At 38.2% G+C, this 8300-nt stretch overlaps 1 long non-coding RNA gene across 1 annotated transcript in view; it reads right to left on the bottom strand.

Annotated features, from left to right (window-relative positions):
• Positions 1-1303: 1303 nt before the first annotated feature.
• Positions 1304-8300, bottom strand: part of LOC138422486 (uncharacterized) — a 208776-nt gene continuing 201779 nt past the window's right edge. The window contains exon 5 of the long non-coding RNA XR_011249893.1: positions 1304-1759. This is a non-coding gene — a long non-coding RNA (uncharacterized lncRNA). The remainder of the gene's footprint in view (positions 1760-8300) is intronic.

Here is an 8300-nt window from a genome sequence, read left to right as displayed (position 1 = left end):
AACCTTTTAAAAAATAATGCTCTCAAATGAAATTTATTTGAACTTAAGAAGTCAAGCCAGGATATATTCACAGAAGGGAAATATGAAATACTTGTTTGCTTTTTAATTAGAAGATATGATTTGACATGGGACAGGAAAATTTTCAATTACTAGCTCTGGAATACTGAGGGGGAAAATAAGAAAAAATAAAAACAGAAGTCCTGCTAGAACTAGAAACATGGCAGAAAAGGAATAGGATAAAATTTAATTCAATTCTGAGTAGTCCAACTTTAAAAATTAATAATTCTTTAATTTCATCTGATTAAGAGCATAGTCATTCCCCAAACCTAAGGTAGATCCATTTGCAAGTGTGAGTCAAGTGACTATAGCTTTGGGAGAGGGGATGCTATAGGGCCTGGTGACAACAAGGTTAGACTAATCATCTATTCTGCATTGTCAAATTTAAATATGCTTGCCAATTTTACATTATTTACATTTTTTGAAATTTATTTGTTATATTTAAGGTAATATGAATCTTTATATGAAATCCTTAGTATCAATTTATGTGTGCGTGTATATATATATATACATATATATATATGTATAATTACTACCATCTTTCAGTTCAGCTCAGTTCAGTAGCTCAGTCGTGTCCAGTTCTTTGCAACCCCATGAATCCCAGCATGCCAGGCCTCCCTGTCCATCACCAACTCCCGGAGTTCACTCAGACTCATGTCCTTCGATTCAGTGATGCCATCCAGCCATCTCATCCTGTCATCCCCTTCTCCTCCTGCCCCTAATCCTTCCCAGCATCAGAGTCTTTTCCAATGAGTCAGCTCTTCGCATAAGGTGGCCAAAGTACTGGAGTTTCAGCTTTAGCATCAGTCCTTCCAATGAACACCGAGGACTGATATCCTTTAGAATAGACCGGTTGGATCTCCTTGCAGTCCAAGGGACTCTCAAGTCTTCAACATCACAGTTCAAAAGCATCAGTTTTTCAGCACTCAGTTTTCTTCACAGTCCAACTCTCACATTCATACATGACCACTGCAGAAATCATAGCCTTGACCAGACGGACCTTTGTTGGCAAAGTAATGTCTCTGCTTTTGAATATGCTATCTAGGTGGGTCATAACTTTCCTTCCAAGGAGTAAGCATCTTTTAATTTCATGGTTGCAATCACCATCTGCAGTGATTTTGGAGCCCTCCAAAATAAAGTCAGCCAATGTTTCCACTGTTTCCTCATCTATTTCCCATGAAGTGATGGGACCAGATGCCATGATCTTAGTTTTCTGAATGTTGAGCTATAAGCCAACTTTTTTTACCTCCTCTTTCACTTTCATCAAGAGGCTCTTTAGTTCCTCTTCACTTCCTGCCATAAGGGTGGTGTCATCTGCATATCTGAGGTTATTGATATTTCTCCCAGCAATCTTGATTCCAGCTTGTGCTTCCTCCAGTCCAGCGTTTCTCATGATATACTCTGCATGTAAGTTAAATAAGCAAGGTGACAATATATAGCCTTGACATCCTCCTTTTTCTATTTGAAACCAGTCTGTTGTTCCACATCCAGTTCTAACTGTTGCTTCCTGACCTGCATATAGTTTTCTTGAGAAGCAGGTTAGGTGGTCTGGTATTCTCATCTCTTTCAGAATTTTCCACAGTTTCTTGCCACACAGTCAAAGGCTTTGGCATAGTCAATAAAGCAGAAATAGATGTTTTTCTGGAACTCCCTTGCTTTTTTGATGATCCAGAGGATGTTGGCAATTTGATCTCTGGTTCCTCTGGGGGAAAAAAGACAATAATTACATATCTGTCCTTAAAAACTTACATTCTACTTTTTCCTCTTTTTGGGGGGAAGGACATAAGACTTTTTTTTTTTTTGAAAGAAAAACTGCTGCTGCTGCTGCTGCTGCTGCTGCTAAGTCACTTCAGTCGTGTCCGACTCTGCGCGACCTCAGAGATGGGAGCCCACCAGGCTCCCCCATCCCTGGGATTCTTCAGGCAAGAACACTGGAGTGGGTTGCCATTTCCTTCTCCAATGCATGAAAATGAAAAGTGAAAGTGAAGTTGCTCAGTGGTGTCCGACTCTTAGCGACCCCATGGACTGCAGCCCACCAGCCTCCTCCGTCCATGGGATTTTCCAGGCAAGAGTACTGGAGTGGGTTGCCATTGTCTTCTCTGAAGAAAAACTGAAGAATAAAACTATAGTTACTTAAATCATGAAGTAAAAACAAGTAGACTATATGATTTTCAGAGTGTACTTCTGTGCCATATTAGGTTAACTAAATAGCAATCTGTTTGAATATTTAAACTTTTCAAAATTCTTTTTATTAAAATCATTTAAAAAATGTGGTTGAAAACATCATGTAATATTTAAAATCATATGAATTATTAATATGTTCCAAAATTTCCTGATCCTGTTATTACTATGTCCACTTTTGCATGTTGAAAGCAAATTACACATTCTTTACAAATAATTTCTGAAACATACATTTTTTTTTCTTTTTCTTAATCTTTAAAACATTTTTTTATTTTTAATTGAAGGATAATTGCTTTACAATATTGTGTTGATTTCTTTTAATTGGTTTGTACTTAAGAAAGAAATTACCATGTGGCTGATCTGTTATATGGAAAATTTTAGCCTGCATGAAGACCCTAGTTCATATAAGCAGAGGAATATGATAATAATAAGTGAATAAAAGAAAGAATTAGGAATCAGACAGAGGTTGAAGAAATGTCACTTACTTCATAATTTTCCCAAAATAACAGTGATTGTATGTTTATAGCTATCATATTAAAATTTTATTGAATTTTTAATAAATTAATTTTGAAACTAAGCCTATATTTTATCAAGTATCATATTATTATCTTTAGCAACGGAAGTGGATTCAACTATTCTTCAGTGTTTAATTTTCATGCATTTGGCTCTTGTAATACCATTTGTATCCGTTACAAAGCAGCCTAACACCTGATCGCCGTTTACAGTCCATGCCATGCCACACTGAGAGGATTAGGCTGTCACCCCTTTCCCAGAGCTTACTGACCTGAGGAGGCAGAGTCTTGAGAGACATCACTGAGATTTTTTTAGTGCTAACTAGGCTAAATGTTAGTAATGTTAGTACTAACTAGACAAGAAACAATGGATCAAAGTGTTATTACAATTTTTATTTTATATGCACCTGCTACATTCACGGTGTGAAAAAAATGTCTTAAAATATATTATGTGCTTTGGATAGTAATGTCCACTCTGCACACATATTTTCACTCGTGGGTAGAAAATAAGTAAAAGAGAAATATTTTAATAACTTCACAAAAGAAAATTTCTCCAATTCATTCTAAGAGTGAGTGAGAAGATGCTGCTTTTCCTATTCTGTTCAAAGCAGATATGTATTTCAGTCACTGACACTTCTTTGCATTATCTACGTGAAAAAAATCCAAACCTTGAGTTTTTTTTTAACTTTTTATTTTATGTTGTATCATAGTTGATTAACAATGTTGTGATAGTTTAAGGTATACGGCAAAGTGACTCAGTTATATAAATACATATATCTATACTTTTACAAACAGTGTTCTTAAATACTTGCAAGTGACCATAAAATAACAAAGGAAAATAACAAAGGAAATTATTAGCAAAAAAACAAAGGAAAATGACCATTTCTATTCATTTACTTATTCATTTATGAACTCATTCATTCTTTAAATACAATTTTTCCCTAGAAGTTCACCATTCACTCACATAAATATAATAATTACCATATAGTAATAGCCTACATAGGTTTGTCAGATGGCAGATACACAAATTATCAATGTTAATATAGTCTTTTTAGTGTATAAATGCATGTTACAAAATAAATTTTAAAATATAAATATTGTAACAAATATTGTCCAAAATTTTTAGCCAACAAAATACATCCTAATATCTCACAGTGATCTTCAAGAAATACTTTGAGGAATAATAATTTTTTTATGTCGGGACAGTTAGGGAGTTTAGGATGGACATGTACACACTGCTACATTTAAAATGGATAACCAACACGGGCCTGCTGTACAGCACAAGGAACTCTCCTCAGTATTATGTGGTAGCCTGGAGAGGAGAGGGGTCTGGGAGAGAATGGATGCATGAATGGCACAGTCACTTCCTTGTTCACCTGCAGCTATCAAAACATTGTTTGTTAATCAACTATACCCCAATACAAAAAATAAAGTTTAAAAAAATAAAAGTTAAGTTTAAACAAAGCTTCTAGGATTATTCTATAATTATTTCTTTTTATTTATATGGCATTCCAATGTCATCTAATCTGTAAAATTTCTTAACATCAAGAAATGGGATAAATTTATAAACAAGGCTGTTGTATTAAGCTTACTTTATATGTCTATCCTTGATGATTCAACAATTAATCTAAAATTCACACTTTCCTCCTTAAAACACAATCAGTCCAATTCAGTTCAGTCGCTCAGTCGTGTCCAACTCTTTGCGACCCCATGAATTGCAGCACGCCAGGCCTCCCTGTCCATCAACAACTTCTGGAGTTCACTCAGACTCACGTCCATCGAGTCAGTGATGCCATCCAGCCATCTCATCCTCGGTCGTCCCCTTCTCCTCCTGCCCCCAATCCCTCCCAGCATCAGAGTCTTTTCCAATGAGTCAACTCTTCGCATAAGGTGGCCAAAGTACTGGAGTTTCAGCTTTAGCATCATTCCTTCCAAAGAAATCCCAGGGGTGATCTCCTTCAGAAAGGACTGGTTGGATCTCTTTGCAGTCCAAGGGACTCTCAAAGGCACAAACACACATATAGAGGCTATTATCCTAACTCATTGTGTGAAAATAGTACTCTTAGAAGGCAATTAGGAAGAGAAAGAATGCAAAATATTGTATTGGTAAAAGTATTACAGCTAAAGATTTAGAAACACTGAAAGGGCTTCTCTTATGGCTCAAATGGTAAGAGAATCTGCCTGCAATGCAGGAGACCTGGGTTTGACCCCTGGGTTGGAAAGATCCCCTGGAGAAGGGAATGGCAACCTTCTCCAGTATTCTTGCCTGGAGATATCTTGGAAAAGGTCAATTTTAATTCTATTCCCAAAGAAAGGAAATGCCAAAAAATGTTCAAACTACTGCACAATTGCACTCATCACACTCTAGCAAAGTAATGCTCAAAATTCTCCAAGCAAGGCATGAACAGCATAATAACTGAGAACTTCCAGACATTCAAGATGGATTTAGAAAAGGCAGAGGAACCAAAGATCAAATTGCCAACATCCGTGGATCATAAGTACAAGCTGGAATCAAGATTGCTGGGAGAAATATCAATAACCTCACATATGCAGATGACACCACACTTATGGGAGAAAGTGAAGAGGAGCTAAAGAGCCTATTGATGAAAGTGAAAGAGGAGAGAGAAAATGCTGGCTTAAAGCTCAACATTCAGAAAACTAAGATCATGGCATCTGGTCCCATTACTTCATGGGAAGTAGATGGGGAAACAGTGTCAGACTTTATTTTGGGGCGCTCCAAAATCACTGTAGATGGTGACTGCAGCCATGAAATTAAAAGATGCTTACTCCTTGGAAAGAAAGTTATGACCAACCTAGATAGCATATTAAAAAGCAGAGACATTACTTTGCCAGCAAAGGTCCATCTAGTCAAGGCTATGGTTTTTCCAGTAGTCATGTATGGATGTGAGAGTTGGACTGTGAAGAAAGCTGAGCACCGAAGAACTGATGCTTTTGAACTGTGGTGTTGGAGAAGACTCTTGAGGATCTCTTAGACTGCAAGGATATCCAACCAGTCCATTCTAAAGGAGTTCAGTCCTGGATGTTCATTGGAAGGACTAATGCTGAAACTCCAAAACTTTGGGCACCTCATGAGAAGAGTTGACTCATTGGAAAAGACTCTGATGCTGGGAGGGATTGGGGGCAGGAGGAGAAGGGGACAACAGAGGATGAGAAGGCTGGATGGCATCACTCACTTGATGGACATGAGTTTGAGTGAACTTGGGGAGTTGGTGATGGACAGGGAGGCCTGGCGTGCTGCGATTCATGGGGTTGCAAAGAGTTGGACACAACTGAGCGAGTGAACTGAACTGATTGGATCACATAAAAAGCAAGAAAATTCCAGAAGAATTCTATTTCTACTTTATTGACTATGCCAAAGAATTTGACTGTGTAGATCACAACAAACTCTGGAAAATTCTTAAGGAGATGGGAACACCAGACCTCACCTGACCTGCCTCTTGAGAAATCACTACTCAGGGCAAGAAGCAACAGTTACTATCTGACATGGAACAATGGACTGGTTCCAAATTGGGAAAGGAGCATGTCAAGGCTATATATTGTCTCTCTGATTATTTAACTTATATGTGGAGTACATCATGTGAAATGTCAGGGTGGATGAAGCACAAGCTGGAATCAAGATTGCCAGGAGGAACTGAAGAACCTCTTGTTGAAAGCGAAAGAGGAGAGTGAAAAAGTTGGCTTAAAACTCTACATTTAGAAAACTAAGATCATTGCATCCAGTCCCATCACTTCATGGCAAATAGAGGGGAAAACAATGGAAACATTGAGAGAGTTTATTTTCTTGGGCTCCAAATTCTCTGCAGATGGTAACTGCAGCCATGAAATTAAAAACGCTTGTTCCTTGGAAGAAAAGCTATGACCAACATAGACAGCACCTTAAAAAGCAGAGACATTACTTTGCCAACAATGTCCATCTAGTCAAAACTATGGCTTTTCCAGCAATTATGTATGGATGTGAGAGTTGGACTATAAATTTAATCCTCAAAGCTGAGTTTTGAAGAATTGATGCTTTTGAACTGTAGCGTTGGAGAAGACTCTTGAGAGTCCGTTGGACTGCAAGAACATCCAACCAGTCCATCCTAAAGGAAATCAGTCCTGAATATGCATTGGAAGGACTGATGCTGAAGTTGAAGCTCCAATACTTTGGTTACCTGATGCAAAGAACTGACTCATTGGAAAAGACCCCGATGCTGGGAAAGATTGAAGGCAGTAGGAAAAGGGAATGACAAAGGATGAGATGGTTGGAAGGAATCACATACTTGATGAACATTAATTTGAGCAAGCTCTGGGAGTTGCTGATGGATGGGTAAGCCTGGAGTGCTGCAGTTCATGGGGTCACAAAGAGTCAGCCATGACTGAGTGACTGAACTGAATTGAAACACTGAAAGACATCTAGAATGTGTTTATATTCTAGAAATTGATGGTGTCACCAAATAGTAAGTTCTGACAAATTTATACTTCAAAGGTAAAAACATATACATGAAGTTGGTTTAGTTTACTGTTGTTCTGAATACAACAGAATAAGGCATCAGACTCCAAAGAATATATGGTTGGCCATAATATTGTCTAGGTATCTACACAGATTATACCGACTATATCATAGATGTTTAAGGAGAATCCTGATGAAGTTAAAGAACATTTATTACAAAAATGAGATTCAAGTGCTAGTTACTAGAAGTCCTCTACAAAAAGAAGGACTTTGACTTGTGTGGTCTCTTCTGTCTCAAAGCTGTTATTGTGCAGGGCATCAGCTCCTTGAATCACAGGATGGGGTCCATTTGAAAGAGTTTCTTCATGGTTGATTTTTGGGAGCCTAATATTCAAAACATCACTCTCCTGCCTGGTTGAATGTAACAGGAAAACAGGTAGTAGCAACCAGGAATTGAAAGGTATTCATGGGAGTGGGTTTAAAAGAAACTTCCCTGGTAGCTCAGAGGTTAAAGCGTCTGCCTGCAATACGGGAGCCTGGGTTTGATCCCTGGGTCAGGAAGATCCCCTGGAGAAGGAAATGGCAACCCACTCCAGTATTTTTGCCTGGAGAATCCCATGGATGGAGGAGCCTGGCAGGCTACAGTCCACAGGGTCCCAAAGAGTTGGACACGACTGAGCAACTTCACTTTCACTTTCATGGAAGTGGGGGTCAATGATAATTTGATGGCCCATCATACCGACAGCCTTTGAATACCTTTTTAAGGAATTTGAGTGCATCTGAGAACAATGAAGGAAAACTAGGCTGCTGTCTTCTGATGGCCCTGGACAATTCAACTCTAACCTCAACTGGCAACTTTTACACTAGTACCGCTCACTGGAAACATGGGGATCCTATTGGCAAGGGATTTTAGCAAAGAAGCTCCAGGTTTTTCCTCTGCAATTTGTGGGAACATTATTCCAATGGCTCTTGTAGAAGGGAATATAACTGAAAAACAAAAAAGCTGCAAATAGAAATTTTAAAGCAGCAAAAGAAAAGCTCATCTTTAACAGGACCTACCCTTGGTAGCAATTAAGTTATTGACCAAAAACCAGTCTCAA

Source organism: Ovis canadensis, chromosome 17 (genome assembly GCF_042477335.2).
Source record: "Ovis canadensis isolate MfBH-ARS-UI-01 breed Bighorn chromosome 17, ARS-UI_OviCan_v2, whole genome shotgun sequence".
NCBI lineage: Eukaryota > Metazoa > Chordata > Mammalia > Artiodactyla > Bovidae > Ovis > Ovis canadensis.
This window is presented reverse-complemented; position numbering and strand designations above follow the sequence as displayed.